At 36.5% G+C, this 25698-nt stretch overlaps 1 protein-coding gene and 1 pseudogene across 1 annotated transcript in view; both read right to left on the bottom strand.

The window, feature by feature from the left end:
- The window catches only part of LOC129058781 (uncharacterized), a 58968-nt gene extending 43759 nt beyond the window's left edge, over positions 1-15209 (bottom strand). Inside the window, exons 1-2 of the transcript XR_010139853.1 lie at positions 13995-15209; positions 11457-11530 (exon numbers count right to left, since the gene is read on the bottom strand). The gene's annotated coding sequence lies outside the window, so the exon portion shown is untranslated. The remainder of the gene's footprint in view (positions 1-11456; positions 11531-13994) is intronic.
- LOC103889357 (putative uncharacterized protein FLJ46235) overlaps positions 1-25698 on the bottom strand; it is a 381099-nt pseudogene that overhangs the window by 56602 nt on the left and 298799 nt on the right.

Here is a 25698-nt window from a genome sequence, read left to right as displayed (position 1 = left end):
ATAGCAATAGTCTAATTATCACATTAATAAAATTGCAAAAGAAATGATAAATAGCTGATAAGGAGGAATAAATTCAAGAGATATATTATTCAACATGGGGACTATAGTTAATAACAATATAAAAATGAAAGTAATAGATTAATCAAAAAGAGACAAGAAAGTAGAAAAAAAGTAACATAGAAAAGTGGCCTCAGTAGAAAAAGAATAGTAAGTTGGTATTAATCATGATATTAAAAACAAATGTATCACATGCTGAAATTAAAAGGCAAAGATTTACATATATACACATATACATAAATCATTTCTGTTCGACTTTCAAAATAAGGATGTTTTAAGTAAAAAGTATATAAAAAGGTATTTATGATTAGTAACCTAAGGAAATGGGTGCCTTTATACTAAAGCAAACTAACGTCTTCTTGAAACCAAGAAGCACAGCTAGAGTTAAGGTAGGACATTTCACAATAATGAATCAATTCATTGTGGAAATATTACAATTGTATACTGCTATGTACATAACATAGCTTCGTAGCCTTAAAATCTTAAAGAAATTCAAAGTAGCTAACACAAAATAGTAAGAAAAGCAGACTAAAGAAGTCAGTAAGGAAATAGAAAATTGGAATGTCATTAAGAAATGTAAGACAATAATGTCAAAAGTGAACATATGACTCCAGCACTCATGCTTGTCAACTGCACAAGGAGCACTTAGCAAACTTTTATGCTGAACAGCAGGCTATGAAGCAAAAACTTCAGTAATGTTGAGGAACTGAAATCATAATGGGTAGGTTTTCTTACCATTGTAGAATTAATCCAGAAATTAAGTACAAAACAATAACTTTTAAAATTCGAAAATGTTTAGTAATTAGCAATGCATTTAAACATAAAACATATATCATAAAGGAATGATTAAGTTAGGACATATATTCCACTGAGTACACGCACACAAAAAATAGATACTTAAGGATGTGAAAGTCACCAAACACATCCAAAAGAGAAATATTTATAGACATTCATGCATCTATGATCAAAGAAAACCTGAAAATCAGTGATTCAAGCATTTTGTTCAAAGAAGGGAGATGTAATCTTAAAGAGAATAGCAGATAGATAATGAAATATAAAATATAATATGGATTATTAAATCAAAGTTGGGTCTTTTGGAAAGACTAATACATACTCTTCAAAATGCTGACAGTGTGGGCTAATAAAATGAAAAACAAATGCACAACACTCCCTCCCCTAAAGTAGTCTAGAGGCATAATTTGTCAGTACCAACAATAGAAACAGAGATATCCTTTAAAATTTATGGTCATCAAAAGAACAATAAGAGAATGGGATAAACACATGTATGTTAAAAATAAGTGAAATGAGGCCAGGTACATGGTTCACACCTATAATCTCAACATTTTGGGAGGCCCAGGTGGGTGGAGCACTTGAGGCCAGGAGTTCGAGAACAGTCTGGCCAACATGGTGAAACCCTGACTCTACTAAAAATACAAAAATTAGCAACGCACGGTGGTGCACAACTGTAGTCTCAGCTACTAGGGAGGCTGAGGCAGGAGAATCGCTTGAACCCGGGAGGCAGAGGTTGCAGTGAGCCAAGATTGCCCCACTGCATTCCAGCCTGGGTGACAGAGTGAGACTCTATCACAAATAATGATAATAATAATAATAATAATAATAATAATAAAATGAAATTAATCCTCATATAAAAATGAACGCAGTGACAGAAATGACAAAATGCTGCATCTTGATCAAGCTGGGATTATTCTCGAAATGCAAGAAGGATTTAGCATTCATATATCAACCAATATAATATGCCATATTCACAAAAGATAAGTAAACAATAGAATAGAAGCTAAGACAAATAGAAAACTTCTGTCGTATTTTCAATAAAGGCAGAAACAATCCATTTCATAAGATTCATAATATTATCATAACCTTTCTTATCCACCTAAAGATTGAAGAAACTTCCTATTTAAGAGCTTCAGTTTTGTTTTTTTGTTTTTTTGACGGAGTCTCGCTTTGTCGCCCAGGCTGGAGTGCAGTGGCATGATCTCGGCTCACTTCAACCTCTGCTTCCCGGGTTCACGTCATTCTCCTGCCTCGGCCTCCTGTGTAGCTGGGACTATAGGCACCCGCCACCACACCCGGCCAATTTTGTGTATTTTTTAGTAGAGACGGGGTTTCACCCTGTTAGCCAGGATGGTCTGGATCTCCTGACTTCGTGATCCACCCACCTCGGCCTCCCAAAGTGCTGGGATTACAGGCGTGAGCCACCGCACCCTGCCAGAGCTTCAGTTTTTGTTAGAGCCAAGGTGGGGTGCGGGGAAGAGGCAAAAAAAAAAAAAAAAAAAATCCTACGGTAAATATCAGATTAAATTAAAACAAATTAAAAACTTTCCTTGCAAGATCAGAAATAACACATTGCTGTCCACTGTTACTACTTTTATTCTCCTATGTAATATTGTAGTGAAGCCTCAGCTAGTTTAATCAAGCAAATAAATAAATGATAAATAAATATCAAATAGAAATATATAAATAGCATTACTTGATAGTTACATAAATATAAAATAGGATATTAAAAATCTACAAATAGGCTATTAGAATTTCTAAAGAAATTTAGCAAACTTACTGGATGCAAGTAAATATTTTTAAACACTGTGTTTCTAAACACCGTACCAACAACAGTTTAAGAAAAAAATATGGCTATTACTTCCAGTAACATCAAAAACATCCCATTCCTAGGAATAAGTTGAATGAAAGAGCTACAAAATCTCTATGCCAAAAATAACAAAAATAAGGGAGTAAAATTAAAGAACCAAATCAATGTAAAGACTATGTTCATTATTGAAAGACTCCGTATTCCAAAGGACAGAATTTTACCCACGTTGTTCTTCAGATTCCATGAAATCCCAATCAACATTTCAACACGTTGTGTGTGTGTGTGTGTGTGTGTGTGTGTGTGTGTGTGTAAATTAAGAAGATGATTTGTATGGAAATACAGTGCTCAGAATAGCTAAGAAAATCTAAAAGAAAGAATAGAATAAAGAACTTTCACTTCCAGACCTTAATACTTATTAGAAAGATCAGTAAAGTGACTGTGTGATACTAGTGTAAGCATAAACATTTAAGCCACCAAAATTGAATGACAAGCCCCCAAACAGAACCACACATGGACAGAGTCTTGATTTCTAATTAAGGTAGCACAACAGGACACTTAGGAAAGATTAGACTTTCCAATAAACCTTGCTGAGTAAACTGGTTAGCCATATCAGGAAAACAAAGCAAAAGAGAACAAGACATAAAGTTTGCCTAACTGTACACCCCCAAACACTTTAATTACAGATATCATTGTAGAAGATAAAAATATATAAATATTTTGGAATATAATATAGAAAAATATGTTTATGCCTTTGCCAAGACTAAACACCAGGAGCAATAAAAATAAAGAAGAATAAAACACAAAGAGCAATAAAAATAAATAAAAACTTAAAAAAATCAAGAGAGCAATAAAAATAAAAAAAAAGATTCGTAAATTTAGCCTTTAAAATTTAAAACAACTTTTCATAAAAAAACTACCTACAAAAAGAACAGAATATATTTATAGTACCATACCTGGCAAAGGACTTGTTTCTAGAATATAAAAAACCCTTTAAATAATCAAGAAATAGAAATGTGGTAGAGCAAATGGAGAGACATTGGAAAAAGGACTTCAGCTAAAACGCTTTGTAGATTAACAAAGACATACGAAAAGCTGCACCACCTGGTCATCAGGAAAATGCAAAATAAAACAACAGTGAAGTACGAACACATACATCAGTGCAGGTAATACATTCTTTTTTCAAAGACCGAAAACACCAATTTTAAGTGAGGACCTGAAGTAAGCAGAGCTCTTATACACTGCTGAGGGGAGTATCCATTTGGAGGATTTTTGATGTTATTGAGTGAATTGAACATGCATATCCCCAGCCATCCCTTACCAGCTTTATTGGACCCATTGATTTCCCTGGGATGACTCACCTGTGCTTGCACACAGTGGCTGTGCCCCAGGAACCACACATGGTCCTTCCTCTTGTTTCTCTACTCTTAATAAGTAACTCTTGCTTGCTTTCAAATACTCTTCTAATATTCTTACATAAAATGTTTTAAGACAGGTTGGAAACCTTTGTCATAAATTCTCAATACTGGCAGGGGGTGGTGGCTCAAGCTTATAATTCAAACATTTTGGGAGGCTCAACCAAAAGGATCATTTGAGACCAGCCTGTGCAACATAGCCAGACCCTGTCTCCACAAAAGTAAATAAACAAATACACAATCAACGTCTTATGTTAAATACAACAAATCAGAAAACAGACCTTATTTTCATGTTGGAGATTTATCAGAAAAACTGTTCTAGCTAAGATAGTGAGGCAGCATGCCTATTACTTAAGAGAAGAAGCATCATAGTGAAGTTCCTTGGAGATCAAATCCTCATTCTACTATGTTCTGAGTCAGTGAACCTGGGCAAATTATTTAATCTACCAGTGGGAACTCATGGCTACATTCTACACAGCCTGCAGCAAACTGAGAACTGTGTGTGATCCTGTGGCATGAACACGTAGGTGTGTTCATATTGTGGAATACATAGAGCTGCATTTTTATAATTTCTGTATTTTTCTGAAATAAAGGTTTATTTTAATATTAAAAATTATGTTTTCAACTTAAGGATTTCATAGATTTTCATAAAGTTTACTGCACTAAACTCCAGTGCTGAGCATCGCTCAGTGCTTCAGTTCAGGTGTGAAAATCTAGGAAGGAGAACCTGACCTGATTGGTTGCTCAGAATTTGGGGCAATTACATTTGCAGTTCCAATTTCCCACTGGGTGGGGGAGGGCTAATATAATTGGCGGTACTAACAGAATCTTCTAACGGGTGCATGGTAGATCAGCCCCCTAAGTTATCTGTGATGGTAATAATGTTGCCAAGAATCAATACTAGGCATGGAAAATGAATGAAAATCAAGAGGTGTCTACAACCCTAAATGTTCATCAACAGGCAGTGTTTAAATTAATTATTTTATGTCTACTCTATGTTGTATTAAAAAAAGATATATATGGCAAATAGTGACAAAGAATCACACCAGATTCAGGGGAAGATGAAATGTAAATTTTATGGAAGTATTCATAGGCAGAAACATCAGTGTAGTCCACAGCTCTCTGATGTCTCAGCTTTCCTTGAAAGTGACATACCAGATACCACTGTGGAAATTGCTCCAAGGGAAGGATCCAACCTTCCTACCACTATATAAATCTATAGGCAAGTTGAGAAGAGCCCATGGCACATCCCTTGAGTAGTTCATTGTATAACAAAGGAACATCTCTCGACAGAGATATGGGCTTGTCAATCTAGAGTTCAGGTACCAGCTAGAGGTCTCCGGTTCTTCTGCTCTGATAATTCTGCAGATTTATCAAATTAGACAAGAGGAGAAAAAATTAGCCTCTGGGGACATCCAGGTTTGTCTCTCCTCTGACTGTCCTCTGTCCCTTGAGGACTTATTGGATACACGATCCTACATTCCAGTAAATGTCAGGTTGTAACAATTTCTACAACATGGTCTGTAAGTGGATAAATCAATATGTTTTCTTGCAGCTGGGTCCAGTACACTAAGTAACTTTCGTACCAACATTGCTACAAGTTCCCTTTATGTGCAACGGTCTAATGGCACTCAACTACCTGTAATCTCTCTTTTTCAACTTTTTTCCTCACCCATGGATATATATTTTATACATCTTTATGTAATCATAAATTCTCCTTTATCTTTCCCATATTTAACTTCATTTTAATATTGAAGTAATGATATATTTATGAATGTTTTATATGTTGTATAATATCACGATCTCATGCTATCCTAAAACGTGAAATGTTTTTGCCTCTTCTCAAATAGTTTGAGCTTTGGCTCAAAAATATTGTCATTATTTTTAAACTGTTTTCTAGTTTTTTGGTAGTTTAAAAATATTTTTATGATCAATTACATAGCTTTTAATTGAAATATTGATGGAATTGAAATATAAATCCTTTATTTTTCAAAATGTTGTATGGTGTAAAACATCATGGGGTCATAGAAACAATGAACAAATGTGACATTTAAAATATTTTATTTGATGTTTACCATAGCACAATATAATAATAACCAAAATAACAACAATAATAATATATAATATTTTAATTGATATTTACTCTTTTGGGGGTTATTGTAAGGGTTTTAGTTCAACCTATCATTTAAACTTCAAAAGACCTACCTGAACATATTATTATAATCATTTAACAGGTAGGTGAACCAATAACTGAAACACAGAGATTAAACAATTTGCTCAAGTTCACTTAATTGGAACATATTAGAAAGAGGGTGTTACCCCAACTAGCCTTTCTCCAACACCTCTTCTCTTAACTAACATTGCCCAAAAGACAACCATGTTCTCTAAATAGTAGAAAAGAGAGCTTTATTGGTGACATCAGTTTGCACACTGGGAAGTGAAAGCCTCCATCATGGGTTAAAGGTGCTCTCTATTTTTTTTTATTTCCCACTTTTATTTTAAGTTCAGGGGTACATGTGCAGGATGTGGAGGTTTGTTACATAGGTAAATGTGTGCCATTGTGGTTTACTGAGTAGATCATCCCATCACCTAGGTATTAAGCCCAGCATCCACTAGCTATTCTTCCTAATACTCTCCCTCCTTCCACCCTCAACCCTCCAACAGGTCCCAGTGTGTGTTATTCCCCCAAATGTGTCCGTATGTTCTCATAATTCAGTTCCCGTTTACAAGTGAGAACATGTGGTGTTTGGTTTTCTGTTCCTGTGTGAGTTTGCTGGGTGGTCTCTCTTCAAAACAGGTTGGTTTCATGCCTCACAGAACCTGTATCACACAGTAGAGTCATACATATTCAGCAGGTTTGAAGGTAAAAACTATAGATATTTATGAGGTGAGCCAAGCACACGTGGAATGGATGAACATATATGTAACATATATCCCATATTCACTTTGGGGCAGGTTTTAGTATTAAAATATGGTGGACTTTGGCTATTTAAACCAAAAGGTGAACTGGAGCACACAAAGACAGTTTGTGCACAGCCTCTGTAAGCTGCTGGAATGGGCTTAAGACCTGCAATTGCTTATCAGGAAAGAATGTCTGTAAGGCTGGTCATCTCTCCAATCAGAGTTGTAGTGGTCCAGGTTGTAAGTCAGAATTCGGAGGGGTCTAATAAATTGCATGACAGCTCTTATTATTAGGGTGTTTAGCAAGAGAGTGTTTTTGTCTTGTAGCTGTAGGAACTTGGAGAGTTGCCATGCCAGCAAACACCTGAGCCCTCAAACTGTAGAGAACTTTTGTTTCTTTAACTTCAGAGTCCACCTTGGTTGATAAAAAGGCATCTGTTTTTGTCTCTCAGATCACACTAATATGCAACCTACCTTCATAACTATCTTAGCTACCACGATGTTTCTGCTAAAGAGGAATAGACAAGACTTGTTGAAGTAGGAAAAGAAGAGGAATGAGGAGAAGGGAATGTGTAGTTCCCAGGGTAGTCACCATAGTAGTGTCAAGAAGGAACATCATATCAAATCAGTAGATCCAATCAAATCAAAGCTTAGTTGGGGGATGAGTCCAAGAAGACGTCTACTGACTGTCATCTTTCTCTCTTTCAAAAATGTTCTTTAATCTGGTCCAATTTTCATGTCAACTGAAAAAAGAAAGGATAGCAGAAAACACTTTTTTTCTAAAAATGAAAACAATAACCAAATGGGACATTATATGTTGGCAGAAATGGGGTAGAGTTAAAAAAAAAAAACAAACATGAACACACACACACAGAGACACACACACACATACAAACTGAGAATTGAGATGCTTGACTGCCAGAAGGGAAATAACATCCTAGGAGACAAACAGGCAGAACATCAGACATGGGGAAGTGGAAAGAAGCCTGTGGGCAGAGAAGAGAGCCTGTGTTCCTTTGTAGAAGAGAGAGAATAAGAAGACAGAAAAATTAGACATTACCTGATGTGAATTAAAAAAGAAGGGAACGGTACGTTAGGCGCGGTGGCTCATGCCTGTAATCCCAGCACTTTGGGAGGCCGAGGCTGGTTGATCACGAGGTCAAGGGATCAAGACCATCCTGTCTAACATGGTGAAACCCTGTCTCTATTAAACATACAAAAATTAGCTGGGTGTGGTGGCGGGTGCCTGTAGTCCCAGCTACTCAGGAGGCTGAGGCAGGAGAATCGCTTGAACTCGGGAGGCGGAGGTTGCAGTGAGCCGAGATCGCACCACTGTACTCCAGCCTGGCAACAAAATGAGACTCCATCTCAAAAAAAGAAAAAAACAAAACAAAAAAGAGAGAGAGAGAAAAAAAGGAAAGGAAAGGTAAGGGAAAAGTGATGTAACTGGAATTCTAAAAGATGCAAAAGTGAAGGGAACATATTCAAAAATCCAAATGAAAGCATAATTAGGTATAGTAAATGAATTCATAAGTAATTTGCACAGTAAATTTGAAATAATTTTACCAGCAAATTTAACTATAGACTGACCTATATAAGGTGATAAAACACATGCTAGACAATAAACAAAGGTAAATTATAGATAGGCAACTTCAATAGGATATGTGAATGGCATGATTCAATAAGAGCTTAATTTTCAAACAGTGAGCTTAATTTTCAAACAGTTAGCTTAACTTTTTAATTGTGAGAAATGTACATAACATAAAATTTACCATTTTAACCATTTCAAGTGTTCAGTTTAGTGGCATTAAATGCATTCACAGTGTTGCACAATCATCACCACCATCCTTCTCCATAAATCTTTTCATCTTGTAAATATTAAGTTTTATAAGCTACCAAGTTTAATTTTTTAAAAATGTGTGCAGTATGCAAACCTCTATCATTTGAGGATTGCAACTAAAATCCCCAAACCTTAATTAACTAGACCAAATACATTTATTTATATAATTTTTTTATTTACTCTCCATGTAAGTAAAGCTGACTTAATTCTCTTCAAATAGCTTTTTTTTAGAAAGAGAAGAGAAGTCATTATTACTCTTATTTTAAAATAATAATGAAAAATTTGAAGAACTATGGTAAAATTGGTGCTGGGTTATCTCAATCCCTATCTGAAAAAATATTTTCATATGTCTCTGCTGATTATCAAGTTATTCAAAATAATTAAAATATAGCAGCTATCAGTGAAGTTGCTACACATTTGGCCCCATCAATTTCTCCAAGAACTTTAAAGGCAATGTCATGGACTTTTAATCAAATAGTATGGATGACATATTAATCTTTTCTGTACATAGAGCTTTTCTGATTACTAGAAGACCTCATTCTTTTCAGATCCTAACCTCGGTGAAGCTCAATTTAATCTAGAATTGCTTAAATATATCTTTACATTTTGGACTGGATTTATCTGATGTTATCACTTACTGCTGTTTGTTAACACCAAAATCAGTAAATTCATCTCAAGGACAAGAATTTTGTTGATATTTTAATGAATATAGGAATATTTGACTTGGAAATTTTTAATTTTGAAGGGGTGTGAATGCTGTTTACATTCAAATGTGACATTTAAAATATTTTATTTCATATTCACCCATATTGTAATTTGTGGATGCTTTCCAGAACTTCTGCCATAGCACAATATAAAAATAATAACCAAGAATAACAATGATAATAAAAAATAATATTTTAATTGATATTTACATTTTTGGGCTTTATTGTAAAGGTTTTAGTTCAACCTCTGATTTAAATTTCAAAAACCTACCTGAACATATTATTATAATCATTTAACAGGTAAGTGAACTAATAACTGAAACACAGAGATTAAACAATTTGCTCAAGGTCACTTCTCATGGGAACATATTAGAAACAGGGTGTGACCCCAAGACACATTACAACATTATGGAAGATGGTTTAACATAAGCAGCAAACATTATTATTATCCCATATTGTGACTTTCATGTTAGAATTACCATACATCCAAATCCTAGGAATTTGAGTCTCTGTTTTATTTTTTGAATTAGAGCCTTTGTTTTATTGTTGAATTTATACATATAACAACTGGTCTTAGCTTAACATGTTTACTTATTGAAACTACATTAATAAAATTTACAGCACTTGGGAAGTGAAGCACTGTGTGAAATTACCATTTACCTTAAATTTAAGTATAAAAATACAATCATGTTAATAACTTGTATTTTGCAGTAAGTGTGATATGCCAATATCAAAATTAGTACATTGTGTCAAAAAGAAAATGTGTTCACTACCAGCTTAACAGCCTATAGGAAGGGAGAAGAAAACATTTTTACATAAGATGCTATGTAAAGCCATTTTCCACTGTCTGAATCATAAATCACAGGACTAACCTAAAATAAAGAAATAGATTTGATTAGCATTAAGGGATCACTACATCAAGTTATTAAAATTTTGCAAAGTGCCGGGTTGTATATGGATTAATTTTAGCTATTCTAAGACTTATGAGTTATGCTTGAAAAATTAAATCTAAAAATGTATTTTAAAAAGTATGTAGGATATTTTCAGGGTTACATGGTATTAACCACTAGTGTAAATTAGAAAAATGAGATATTGGCCTTCTTACTAGTTATACATAACCCTATAAAAAATCATCAAAATACGCACAGATATATTAAATAAATGTTCTGTTATAAATACTATAATCCTAAGTAATGACAGATTAATAAATACTATAATCCTAAGTAATTACAGATTTTCAAATTTATATATTTTAGACTTATTATTAAAGTATAATACACATGTAGGAAAGTGCACATGTACATGTAATAAATAAATATGTAGTCCTTCAACATTACAAAATTTCCATGGCTAATGATAAAAGCTTATTTAAAATATTATGATATAATCTATGTATATATTCATTCTCTATTAACATAGAAGATATACATTGTTTTGTTCATGAAAAATTTACCTAAATAAAAATATAAAGTAAAAACATTATAGTTAATAATGTGTAAAACCTAAAAAATAGTAATTTTTAAATGTCTTGATAATAATTACTTTTATAAGTAAACTATATACACATAGATTTCAGTTCTCTTCCACACAGCCTTCAAGTGGACCTCATTGTGTAGTGTGGACCCATATGAGGGACCATGATATGTGTATGTGTGATTAGCAAGATTCTTTTCAGTTTATTGTCTTTTTGAAGTTTGTTGTATTGCGTATCACATCTGTCAAGAGTATCCTCCAGGTGATATTCTGAATTTATAGTTCTGTAGTTACAGAATTTCTTTTTTATTTTAAAGGCATTATGATCATTAATACTCCTGTAAGGAAATATTCTACTTGTTGTTTTTCAAAAGAACATATGTTCTCATACATATTTTCATGAACACCTTACTTTATTAAACTTCAGTTTTTGTTTTACTGAGAAAATTATTATTTGAAATTCTTACCATCATGCTGGAAAATCTTTTGTACAATACAGCAGTTGAAGTGACAACTTCATATTCACAAGTGTTTGTAATTCCTATAAAATAAGGAGGAATGATCCATGTTTGATTAATGTTGTAATATAAAGCTACCTATAAGAAACAATATAAAGGACACTTTGATATCTGCCAAAATTATACTGCTTAAATTTCTTTTAAACACCCTAAGCTGGTCATTTTAAAATAATTAAGAAAACATTGAAAATTTATTTTGCCATTATTTATTTCTTCCTCATTTGTATATTAATTATAAGAAATTACAACATCTTAATTAAAATATTACATATCCACTAAGTACTAACTCTTCATGTAGAGTATACTGGCACATAATTCATTTTCTCATGTTTGCAATTAGATATTTTCCATTATATAATTTTTTTTAAAAAATGCATAACCAAAACAAAATATTCTGTATAATAATTATATCTGATGAAGTCAGCTTATAATTGTCTTTAACAATAATATATTTGGATTTGACACATAATGTTTAGTTTTTATAGTTAAACATTAGTATTTTAAAGTTTAAGATAAATTAATATTTTAATTTTCACTGTTATTTTCCTTGAATAATAACATCCATTACCTTAGATGTTATCAACTATTACCATCAACCAGTGCTTCTGCAGCATAACAGTATTATAGCAGTTTCAATTCAAAGTAAAGCTAATGTTCTGTCAATCAAAGGAGATGCTGTAAAAACCTAACATTTGTTTATACTCATCACAGAAAATATAATATAAATCAGTAAAGTTTAATATGTTATTAAATTCTTATTCTTTGAACACAAGTAATCTATGCATTATGTACACTGAACCTTCCAATAAACTCTCATATTTGATTTATCACAGAGCTCAATAGTTTAACTCTTTTGCTTATAACTCATTGCAAGTAAATGTCTTTTGACATTAACAGAGACCACGGTTTGTGTATAAGAAATGAACACACATAGTCTATTTTTGTTTTGTTTAAATCCTTTTCCTCCTATTGTCATTCTTTATTTTGCCAACTTTTTTATTACACTGGTAGCTACTATCTTTTGAATATATTTCACACATCTTAATTTGTAAGGGGTAGCAATCCTCATTAATTACATTAAATAGTTAAATAATAAAACTGCTATTTGTTAAATACTGCTATATACTGGGGACTGTATTAGATTACTTATTCTCCCATTAAATTAATTACTATTTTTTAAAATCTGGGAAGTTTTGACTGTAATTGGGAGTTGAGATTCACATGGGTTTACCATGGCTTCCTTTGCACCATGATGATCATTGGAGAGTAATAGTGATATTACAACAAAGAAAATCTAAGTGAAGTGATATGATACAAAAACGTGTCATGTAATTTTGAAGGGGATGGATACTATGCATTATATTATATAGTGAGCTGAAGTACATAAATTTTAAACTAAGATAATGGAATGCCTTGGACAATGACACTAAACATCGGCTGAGTGAGAAAAAGTGGCCTACACTGTAGTGTATGTGGCCATAAAATTGATTTTTCCATTTTGTGCAAAAGCTTATCACTAAGCATGAGTTTCAGGGACAAAACTATAAGTAATAACATTGGAGCATTAATCTGCTATCATTCTATTTATAGAGAGCTGATAGAATTGGCCATAATATTTTGGTATTTCTAGTAAAATATAATTTCTGCTGATAAAACTATAATTATTCACCGTTGTAAAATTCCAATTAGAAAGATTTTATGTCAGAAAACATATGCTAGAAATAAATATAATGTCTAGAAATATATAGAATGTTATCTATGTAGAAATATGTATATAGAGAGTATACAGTCACCCCTTGAACAACATGAATTTGAACTGTGCACATTCACTTATACATGCATTTTCTTCTGCCTCTGCCACCCCTGAGACAGCAAGACCAACCCCACTTCCTCTTTTCCCTCAGCCTACTCAGCATGAAGATGATGAGGGTGAACATCTTTATGATAATCCACTTCCATCCAATGAACAGTCAATGTATTTTCTCTTTTTTGTGATTTTCTTAATAACATACATAAACACACATAATAATATACATACACACACATTTCTAAACATTGAAGAAAAGATCAAGCCCACTTAGTTATAATTGGATTTCTTTCCTAATTTCATAATAAAATAAAGATTAGTGATTTGATGTAGTATTCACCAAATTATTATTTGAAGCAATGGAAATTACAGTTATGAAAATACAGTTTTAGCACATTTCTTAGTGAGAGAAAAATCAGAATAACATGCAAGGATAATGAAAAGAGGATTACCATTAATGAAAATGAATGTATAACAATACTTTTTTTTTTTTACAAAATATGCTAATTTTACTACTTCGTCATACACTGGCAACCTGTTTAACATCTAGAGACTAGATGTTGAAAAATTAGGACTATTTGTCCATTATATACACTATATACAGAGCAAAACAAAATGCACAAAACATATAGAAAAATGGTGTCTGAAAATGTCCAAGTATGAACACACTAGTATATTACCTTTTGCAATTTCTTCCCTCCCACCTCCTCTAAACCGTTGAACAAGTATAGACATTACTATACTGCTCACAAAGGTGGCTTCACAATTCAATTTCCAAAAGTATTTCCTATGAATTTTAACAAAAAGATATTTACAAAGTGGTATTTTACTACCTCTACATTTAACATACATCGGGCACTTCTAAACATCTAGATAGACTAGATGTTTCAAGTAAGGAGTTAATTTGTCTACTATGTATACAGCAGTCTTGAATAAACTGCAAACATGTAACAACAGTTATAATTTGAAAGAGTCTTCCAAATGTGAACATTCTGGCCTAGAACCCTTCCCATCTCCATCAACCCAGAAGACATCAAATTTTCAGAAGACAATCTTTCCTAGGACTTGTAAAACAAAATGTACAAAATATATTAGTTTACTAACTCTACTTTTGTCATACACTGGCAACCTCTTTAACATCCAGAAAGACTAGATGTTGTCAATTAGGACTCGTCTGTCCTTTATGTACACTATATACGCAGATAAGTAAAACAAAATGCAGAGAGAGAATGATTCATCTTGCCTCGCTGTAAACAGGATGGCATAAAGCTCTCTGCACCTCCCCCTCCTCTGTCCTCCCCTGAACCACTGCACAAACACAATGAGTATTACTCAACAGGTGATTTGGCCATTCCCCCCAAAAAACATTTCCTATGAATTGCAACAAAAAGGTATTTACAAAATGTGATTTTGCTACCTCTAATTTTAACATATCAGGCACTTCAGAACATCTAAAAAGAATAAACATCTCAAAAAAGCTTAACATTGTCAACTATATACACAGTAGTGAGGAATCAAATGCACACGAAACAATGGATAGAATATGAAAATGTCTTCTAAATATGACCAGTCTAGCATAGAACCTTCTTCTCTTCCTTCTCAGGTCTTCCAGCTCCATGTCATCTAACCCACTTAACAAACGTGGACGTATCGCTTCCAGAGGCCGTCTTAACTCCATTTCCAAAAGTCATCTCCAGAAGACATGTATTTTCTATGATTTCTTTTAAACAAATGAGAATTAAAAGGTTGGGGTGGAGTTGAGAGCAGCTTTTTCATATTATATACACAGGCCTTCCATAATCGGCCAGTAAATCTTCCCAGAGGGTGGTGGGCATTTCCAACGGGCCAAAAGTGGCCTGTCATTCTACCATTTCTCTCTTCCGACAGCAAAGTCTGGGAGAACTAAGACCAACCGCCCGATGGCCGCTAACCGTTCCACCCGTCGTCGTTCGCAACCTCGCTCACCTTCCAGGCCCCTTAAGGCCTTTGTCCGTTGTCGTCAGGACTAGGTAGGTCTCGCCCAATGGCGACAGAGTGGTCACCCGGGAACCGGATCTGCGCGGCTCCGTGGCCTAAAGAGGCGGCCGAGACTGCTTGCGTCCCTAGGCCGCCTTCCCGGGCCCTCCACGCCTTAATGGCCTCCGCCGCGCGGCGTTCGAGCGGCCGCCATACTTCCTGGCCCACCACGCCCAGCGCTGCCCAAAGGCGCTGCGTCCCGGCGGCTCTGCGGGGGTTTCGTCCAAGCCGGGCAGGCTTGGGTCGGGAGACCCTGCGGCCAGCGGGGTCCGGGCTGGGAGACGCCACGGCCGCCATCAGTCACCGAGGTGGGGTGGGAAAGAGAGGTTCGCTGCGGCTTCAAGGCCTGAGCACAGCCAGTGGGCAGCCACAGCAGAGGCCTCAGGTATCTGCAGGACAGAGGGCTCGGCCTGTCCTGGGGCCCCCCAGTTCACCCGCCGGCCCGGGGCCGGAGGGCCTGGAGGGTCCTGGAGGAGCGGGCTGCGTTCTGCGTCTCTCCGCGCTCTCTGCCTGACCGGAACTATAACAATACTTTTTAATTTAGTGTGAGATCCCTAAAATTGTGTGGCTACTAAAAACATGACTGGTGAAAATGTTGATGAGGAGTTTTTTAGGTTTCAGAAGAGAATGCTTTACCAATTGAAAATTCTACAGTTTGGATATTTGTTTCCAAAACCTCATGTTGAAATTTGATCCCCAGTGTTGGAGGTGGAACCTTGTGGGAGGTTTGTGACAGATCTCCCATGAATGGCTTGATGCCTTTCTCACAGTAAGAGGTGTGTTCTCATTCTATTACTTCCCTTGAGAACAGGTTGTTAAAGAGAGCCTGGCACTTCCCTGCTCTCTCTCTCTCTTGCTTTCTCTCTCACCATATGATCTCTGCACATGCTGGCTTAAACATCCTGCACGAGTGAGAGCAACCTGAGGCTTTCACCTGATGTCCAATCTTCTAGCCTACAGAATACAGAAAAGCCAAATAAACTTTTCTTTATAAATTAACTAGCCTCAGGTATTTTTTTTAATAGCAGCACTAAACATACTAAGACAGAAAGCAACGGAAAGACTGATTAGTTTTAAAATTTGTTACCAGATGTTTATAAAATTATAAACATAGAATCTAAGAATTAAGATATTCTATTAACTCAGGTATTCCTTCAAATATTGCCACAACTTAAAATTCTATTTGGTTTGTTTCCCATTTACTGAGGCTGAACCATTCACACACCCACCCACACACACACACTTTATAATGTATTTGGCTAGAAGTCACCTAAACCTTACAATGCAAATTTATTTACAAAAATTCGTCAAACAATAAGTAATTACTAAGAAAATCAGAAAATTTGTTTGTATAAGACTTTTACAAAAAGCATTTGTACATGAAGAATTAAAAAAGTAATTTTCAACTAAATGATTTAACCACATATTCAAAAATTAAAAAGCTTGACTTTGTATTTATATTGTAATTGTACTAAGTATGAGAAATTATCATTGTGTTGTTAATTTGCAGTATTTAGGTGATTTCTGTAGGGACTTGTAGTAGAAAAAGCTTAAAAATATGACTACTATTGTCAGTGCTGGCTTTGACAAGTCAACGTGGATGTCTCTCCATCCCTCTGTGAATTCTAGGGATTAATATAGGGCTTTGGTTCCCTTCTTGTCAATCAATTTCTCATCTTTCTCTATCAATAAGTTCAACTTTATTAAGAAATAGATGTGTTCCCTGAAACATGTGCCCTTCTGGGATTTTAATTATTTGTCTTATTTCATTTCTGTCAATTCTCCTCAGTCTTCATCGTTGACCTTTTTTTTTTTTAACACTAATTAGGTCCACAGATTGTATAGAAATAGTTTATATTGCATATAGTTTTAAAAATATTTGACACTTTCTCCTGAACACATTTCTGAAAATATTGATTTCAATATAGTCCAGAGAACTCATTTCGCTTGGCAGCCAAGTATACTATTTAAGAATTCAATATTTTCTACTCTTGTATTTACACAAAGTATATCTTCAAAAACATCAAAAGTCTGATTATTATGGGCACTCATCTCTAAACAAGGCTCAGATCTAGAATTATTTATTTTACTATATTCAATTCCTAAGTTCCAAAAATTAAAATTGAATTAGTTCTTAAATTGTAAAATAAAATAGCTTTATTTTCCGTTGGGAATAATGTTCTGAACCTCAAATATTTTGCTTTATTTGATATTGTGATTAAATAATAGTCACTGAGTTAGTTTTTAATGTATGTATGAATATCTTAATACCTATTTTTATATTTAAGAAATACATTATTTTTATAAATATTGCTAATTCATTTTTCTTTCATTTACCAAATATTTATTGACCACTTATAATGTACCAGTTATTTCTTCTCTGTATAGAGGTAATAGCAGTAAACAAGATAAGCCTTGCTACTTTCATATTTTTCCTATGAAGTTTTAAATATTTAATGATTAGTACTTTTTTTTGTATTATATTACTCTTATTACAGTCAAGGTTAACTTAGGGTAATTGTACATAATTTTTTTTTAACTTATATTTCTGTTTCCTTTAAATGTATTCTCTTTCACAACACATCTTTTAAAAATGTATACCAAATGAATGTAGTTTTCAAAGCCAAGCAAAGAACAACCTCATTGCATATACCTACAAAATTAATAGTGGCACAAAAATTATGCGCAGCCAGCAAAACTAGCAAAATTAATGTGCTGATTCTGACCAGATTTGCAGAAATGCAAATACTGCAGTTTTCATCTCACATAGTTTAAAGAGAGGAACTTTAAGAGCAACTTTTTTTCTTTATAAAGTAATAATAAGTTTAAATAATTTTTGATACCAAAATATTTATAATGGCAAAATATGAAGACACTATTTGTCTGAGCCTTAGTGTCTCCCTCAGGAACAGATACTGTCCCAAATCTGTTTGAATAGGAAAAAATATATATGTATACATTTATTTCTTTGTTTATAGGACTTTATTGTCCACATTATTTATTTACGAATACTACTGAACTTATAAGTAGGAGCATGTAGTTTTCAACAATTCATTTAACAGTTTAACTACTTATCTCTAATTACTATATGTCTGTGTATGTAACAGGGGATCTAATGTGAAAGCTAATTACAAATTAGAACTTAAAATATGATGTCCTAAACATGCAGTAAGAATATTTTTTAGAAAGCTTCTTATCTATAATAAAGAAATAAATCAAATAGCTAGACTAGACTTCATGATTAGTAGAATAAGAAGGAATGGGGTACTAAAAAATAAAGATTTGGCTTCAACTAAGAAAAAAGGAAAGAAGTAATCTCCTTTAAAATTTATAGTCATACAGAAGGCACTTCTGAACCTGTGGGGGAAGGGGCATAAGAAAGAACTGGATGCTTGTATACTCCCCTCCCCTCCCCTCCCCTCCCCTTCCCTCCCCTCCTCTCCTCTCCTTGTATGCTCCCCTCCCCTCCCGTCTCCCCCCTCCCCTCCCCTCTCCCCCCCTCCCCTCCCGTCTCCCCTCTTCCCTCCACTCCCCTCCCCTCTCCTCCCCTCCCCTCTCCTCCTCTCCCCTCCCCTCCTCTCCTCTCCTCTCTTCTCCTCTCTTTTTCTTTTTAAGACAGAGTCCCACTCTCTAGCCCAGGCTGGAGTGCAGTGGTGCGATCTCGGCTCACTGCAACCTCCACCTCCCAGCTTCAAGTAATTCTCCTGCCTCAGTCTCTCACGTAGCTGAATTACAGGCGCCAGCCTCCACGCCTGAGCCACTGCACCTGTCTGCTTTTATATTCATAGTTATTTTCATAGTTTCACAGATTTCTATATAACTTTATACACAAAGACACTTCTCAAATATGAATAATAAACTGGTAGAAGCCAAGAAAAGATAAATATTCTAAGAAAATTTTACCCAGAAGAGGTGTAAGAGCAATAACATGGAACATATATGACATAAAATTAAACACCAAGAGGTAAGAGTTGGCTGGGTGCAGTGGCTCAAGCCTGTAATCCCAGCACTTTGGGAGGCCGAGGCGGGCGGATCACGACGTCAGGAGATCGAGACTATCCTGGCTAACACAGTGAAACTCCATCTCTACTAAAAATACAAAAAAATTAGCCGGGCGTGGTGTTGGGCGCCTGTAGTCCCAGCTACTCGGGAGGCTGAGGCAGGAGAATGATGTGAACCCAGGAGGTGGAGCTTGCAGTCAGCCGAGATTGCGCCACTGCACTCCAGCCTGGGCAACACAGCCAGACTTCGTCTCACAAAAAAAAAAAATAAAAAAAAAAAATAACAGTTTCTTTTTCTCTGAAAATGAAATTTGGGAGCTAAGTAATTTATATTTGGTTTTAATATCATGGAATTTGGAGGATCAAGATTAGAAAAGTTCTTAGCTGGTAGATAACAGCTGAGATCGTTGAATAAATAAAGGTTTTGTTAGAATTTTCTGCATAGAAAATTAGCTAAATGACAGTAGAGATGTAGAGGTTAAGATCTCTCTATGTCTATCTCAAGATACATCAGATAGAGAAACAGACAGTCAGATAGATGGATAGATAGATAGATAGATAGATAGATAGATAGATAGATAGATAGATAGAAAGAAAGAAACTTAAACATATATGATTGACAGCAGTGGTGTCCCATCTGGAGCAGCCTCTGTGGGGATTCCTGCTGCAGCTGGGGAGGTGTGGCCGGCGCTGCATGCCCCGTGGAGTTGGAGGGAGCCTGGAGCAGGTGGGAGCCCTGACACTTTCCAAGTTGGCAGGTGGAGCCCTGCACTCCTGGGTACAGCTGCAGCCCCCTAGCTATGGCTGCCAACTTAAGGACCCGAGCATTCCTGTGCTCTCAAGGGCCTGGGAAGCCCCGCTTCCCTCACAGGCTCAGAAGTGTCTGCTGCCACTGCCTTGTCTCTCCCCAACTCCCAGCACCCACTGTGATTTCGGAGCAAAGTTAAAGCCAAGCATGGGTGCTGTCCCAACCTGGCCAGGTGTGTGCTTGAGGAGGCACTGACATGCCAGCCCCCTGCAGCCTTGGCTTTCTCTGGAATTTGGCACCGACGAGCACAAGAGGGCAGTCAAGGGGGCGCTGAGGATGGCTCTGCACAGGCCTTCTGGACTCCCTTGGCACAAACAGCCTGGGCCCCATGAATGACATGATTAATGGCAGCAGGAGGCAGAAACGTTCCTGGATGGAAAGGCATGGATCCTTGGTGAAGCCCCACCTTCCAGCCAGGGATGGCCTGAAGCCCAGAGCCAAGCTGTCAGTTCCGGGTAAGTCAGCCACTTATGGTGCTTTTTTTGTGCCCAGCCATGGCTGCCCATGGACCAATCAGCAGGCACTTCCTACCTTCTGAGCCCATAAAAACCCCCAGACCCAGCCAGACTCACACAGAGGGGACTACCAGCTGCGGGAAGGAGCTACCCATTTGGCACCTCCTCAGCCAGTCAGAAGGACCTGCCTGCAGAAAGGAGCTACCCACTGTGGGTCTTCTGTTTGCTGAGAGCTGGACGCTCATCAGCATGACCTGCCTGTGGAAAGGAGCTACCTGCTTTGGCTCTCCTGAGAACTGTTCTGCCACTCAATGAAGCTCCTCTACACCTTGCTTACCCTTCACTCCAGTTGTCTGTGTACCTCATTCTTCCTGGATGTGGGACAAGGACTCGGGAACTCCTAAATGGCAGGACTAAAAGAGCTGTAACACAAACAGGCCTGAAACATGCCCCCTGCTTGCCACATTGTAGATGAAGAGAAGGAGAGAAGAGCTTTAGCCCTTCAGGTTGCCTAGACCTAGGAGCCCCCCAAGCTAGGCCTGTGACACTCTCTTTGGGCTCTGCAGCTCCTGGCATCTCCAAACTTCCAGGTGCCACCGCATTCTCCTCATCCAGACATGGGTGCCCACAGTGGAAACCACGTGCAATACATCTGGTCCAGGCACACAGCTTGGCACAGAACTGGTACCTGTGCCAGCACCTGTAGCTGCCCACCCCACTGTGCACAGTAGCCAGACCATGCGCTTGCTTGCCCACACACTCCTCTCCACTACGTGCCTGGCACACCCTTGACAGGTATGTGATTCTGGCTGGTAGCACAAGCCGAGCACAGCCTGCTGGGATGAGTGGACATAACAAGCCCAGGGGCACAATCAATTACTCAGGCAGACATGCTGCTGGCCACAGAGGTTTCTAGCTCGTGAAGTGACAGCCCAAGGATTCTGTGACAGGGATAACAAGGAAGATATGGTGAAACGATAATAATCACATATTGGGGGGCCAAGGTAGGCATTAGGGAAGGAATCAAAATCTTAGGCAGATTAAGTTTAAGAAACTTTCTCTGTAAGAGGTGGAAATGTAGAGAAAAATAAAGTTACCTCAAGAGAATGATTAAAAAACAAAACAAAACATAAACTCACAGTCGGTGAAATTGTGCCTCTCATTAAGCTAGGTCATCTATTGCAAATGAGAACTGTTGCAAAGAGAAACTAAAGTTGAGAAGAGTTGTAAAGTATCAGAGAAATTTACAATTTGGTGACTAAAACAAGCCTCTTGTGTCTTTCGTAGTTGTGATTTGAAATATCTTCTCCCATAAGAACATGGGAATGCCAAGAACTATTATATAGGATAAAGAACTTGTTTATATTGTGACTTAGAAGAATGATATCAATTTTAAACATACAGATTGGATTTCATAAAACTTTTAAAAAAGTTTTTTCTTAAAGAAATGATTGAACCAGAAGTACACATTCTGTGTAAAATAAAGCAAACATGCATCGACATTTCTCTCCCACTACATCCAGAAAACACTACATCTAGAAAACCTAGTTAAAATATGTGGAATAACTATTTGAGGTCTTGCTAACACAAATATAAGTAGGTAGAGTCAGGAGAAGCACCAAAATTCAAAATACTAAAGAAATGGCAGCTAATTTGACTTTTTTTTGTTGTTGTTCCTTGGGTATTCACTACCCTGGAACTGAGAAGTGAGCACTGTGATACACACAGAGAGAGAAACTCTCTAGTTCTGGCTCGAGGAGTTAAAAATGGAGACTTCTAGGCTCAGAAAGATTTGGGAAAATTTTTCACGTTTTCACTTACTTATATTCCATGCCCCAGGCCACCTTAAGCTGGGAGCGAGATGGCAACAAAAGTAGCCAACTGTAGAGGCAGCAATGCCATAGGAGTTGAAATTTCTTCTGTGAGATGGAGCCGTGGCTCTCAGAGTGGGGCCAAACCCATTGATTCTTTTTCTTCCTTTGTTTTTTCTTCAAAAATTACAGGACAATCACAGGAGTGATGGTTTTAGCCAGCCTGGCCAACATGGTGAAACCCCGTCTCTACTAAGAATACAAAAATTAGCTGGGGATGGTGGTGGACGCCTGTAATCCCAGCTACTTGGGAGGCTGAGGCAGGAGAATTGCTTGAACCTGGGAGGTGAAGGTTACAGTGAGCTGACATCGTGCCATTGCACTCCAGCCTGGGCAACAGAGCAAGACTCTGTCTCAAAAAAAAAAAAAAAAAAAAGCAGTGATGGTTTTAGAATATTTAACTTTTTCATTAGCCTCCAGCCAACTAGACAGTGCTAGGAGACAGCAGAGAGAAGATCTTGGGAAAGCGAGGCTGTTTATGAATTCTTAGGCTCAACACAAGCTGCCCATGTGTGACTATGTCCCTAATTAGAATACAATAGACACTGAAAACTGTGGTAGCAGATAGACCTCCACACAGAGGTAAGGCTGACCACTGGGTAGCACGCGTGGTGGAAGAGAGATAACAGCACAGCCTAAAAACTGAATTGCCGTTGGAATCACAGCCACGGAATAGAACCATGACAATCTCCACTTGCATGGGAAAAGATAATGGATACCCCAAATAGACAGAGATGTTGGCAATACCTTACACAGACTTTAATTTTTTACAAAAATGTTTGCCCAAGCAGTCCTGAAAACAAACGTCAAAATAGAAAAAGTAATTAAAATAGGTATAAAGAGGAAAAAAATTTAGAACTGAAAAAATACAACTAAAATAAAAAATAACTCATTAAATAAACTCAGTAACAGAAAGCAGGAGGAATGAGTCAGTCAGATTGAAGAGAAGTCAACAGAAAGTATTCAATTGAACAACACAGACAAAACATATTGAATAAAAATGAGCTACGGAACCATAGCAAATGCTGTGAAATTTGTGTCTCAGAGTCCCAGAAGGAGAGGAAAACAATGTAGGACTGAAAAAAAGTTAAGTATGAGGAAATATTTCTAAGTTTGGGCAAGGCATAATCTCACATACTCCAGAAGCTGAAGGGGCCCAAAACTGTACATGCAGACACATCACAATCAAACTGGTGAAAATTTAGCAATAAGACAGTTTTAAAGACAGCCAAAGGAAAATGACATATTCGCTGTAGGGGTCCAATTATTTGAATTTCTGTGGACTCATCATTTAAAAGTATGTAGGCCAGAAGGAATTAGCATAGTATTTTAAAGTACTCAAAGAAAAACAAAATAGAACTCTCAACCCATAACTCTATATCCAGCACAAAATATTTTTCAGGAGTAAAGGGTAATTAAAACATTCTCTGCTGGAAGAAAACTCAGAGAATCTTTAGTGAGCAGACTTGTTTTAAAGAATTATTACTCAGCAATCCCATTACTGGGTATATACACAAAGGATTATAAATCATTCTGCTATAAAGACACATGCACACGTATGTTTATGCCAGCACTATAGCAAAGACTTGGAATCAACCCAAATGCCCATCACTGATAGACTGGATAAAGAAAATATGGCACATATACACCAAGGAATACTATACAGCCTTAAAAAAGAATGAGTTCATGTCCTTTGCAGGGACATGGATGAAGCTGGAAGCCGTCACTCTCAGCAAACTAACACAGGAACAGAAAACCAAACACCGCATGTTCTCACTCATAAGTGGGAGCTGAAAAATGAGAACACATGGACACAGGGAGGGGAACATCACACACTGGGCCTGTCGTGGGTGAGGTCAAGGGGAGGGAAAGCATTAGGACAAATGCCTAATGCATGTGGGGCTTAAAGCCTAGACGATGGGTTGATAGGTGCAGCAAACCACCATGGCACATGTATACCTATATAACAAACCACCACATTCAGCACATGTATCCCAGAACTTAAAGTAAAATTTAAAAAAATTAAAAATTTTAAAAAATTAACGGAAGTTCTTCATACAGAATAGACATGATACCAGCAGGAAACTTGAACATACAAATTTGTGATTATGTTTAACATTCTAGAGTTATCACTCTATCTCAAATGTATACAAGCTTAACTTCAATAACATACAACAACTCTGGTTTTTTGTCTGTTCTGCTCTGTCCCCTCCCCTTTCAGTTGTTGACGTCACCCAAAACATAAACTAAGAATATTTTTAAATGCATAAGTCACTTAAATTATGTAGAAAACAAAATATGGAGTTAAAATTTATAATCCTACTAGAATTTAGAGTAATTATTTTTCTAAAGTATTAGTTTTTTTTAAATCTTTTATTTTGAGACAGAGTCTTACTATGTGGCCCAGGCTGGAGTGAAGTGGCATGATCTCGGCTCTCTGCAACCTCTGCCTCCCAGGTCAAGCAATTATCGTGCCATGGCCTCCTGAGTAGCTGGGATTACAGGCACCCGCCACCACGCCCAGCTAATTTTTGTATTTTTAGTAGAAATGGGGTTTTGCCATGTTGCCCAGGCTCGTCACTAACCCCCTTCTCAAGTGACCTGCCTGCCCCAGCCTCCCAAAATGCTGGGATTATGGGTGTAAGCCACTGCACCCATCTGTATCAGTCTTTTAAATCATGTAGAAGAAGTGATGTTACAAACTATTGTTAAAATAATGTTGCTTTTATAGTTGCCCATGTATTTACCTCTATTGAAATTTTTTACTTCTTTATATGGCTTCTAGTCACTCTCTAGTGTCCTTTCATTTTACCCTGCAGGACTCCCTTAAGCATTCCTCTCAGGGAAGGCCTGGTGGTAACAAATGGCCTCAGCTTTTGCTTATCTGGAAATGTCTTAGTATCTTTTTTACCTATGAAGGGCACAGTTTTTCGTTCATACATCATAATTGTACATTTTTTATGGGATACATGTGATATTTTGATACATGCATACAATATATTGTGATAAAACCTGGGTATTTAGGATATCTATCATCTCAAACATTTACTATTTCTTTGTGTTTACAGCATTCCAAATCTTCTCTTACAGCTATTTTAAAATACACAAGAAATTATTGTTAACTATTGTCACCCTACTGTGCTGTTGAACACTTTACTAAGTGTATTTTTGGACCCATTAAACAACTCTCTTTATTACTCCTCCTCCCTATTCTTTTCAACTGCTGGTAACTA

The sequence above is a fragment of the Pongo abelii genome, chromosome 3, assembly GCF_028885655.2.
Source record: "Pongo abelii isolate AG06213 chromosome 3, NHGRI_mPonAbe1-v2.0_pri, whole genome shotgun sequence".
Lineage (NCBI taxonomy): Eukaryota > Metazoa > Chordata > Mammalia > Primates > Hominidae > Pongo > Pongo abelii.
This window is presented reverse-complemented; position numbering and strand designations above follow the sequence as displayed.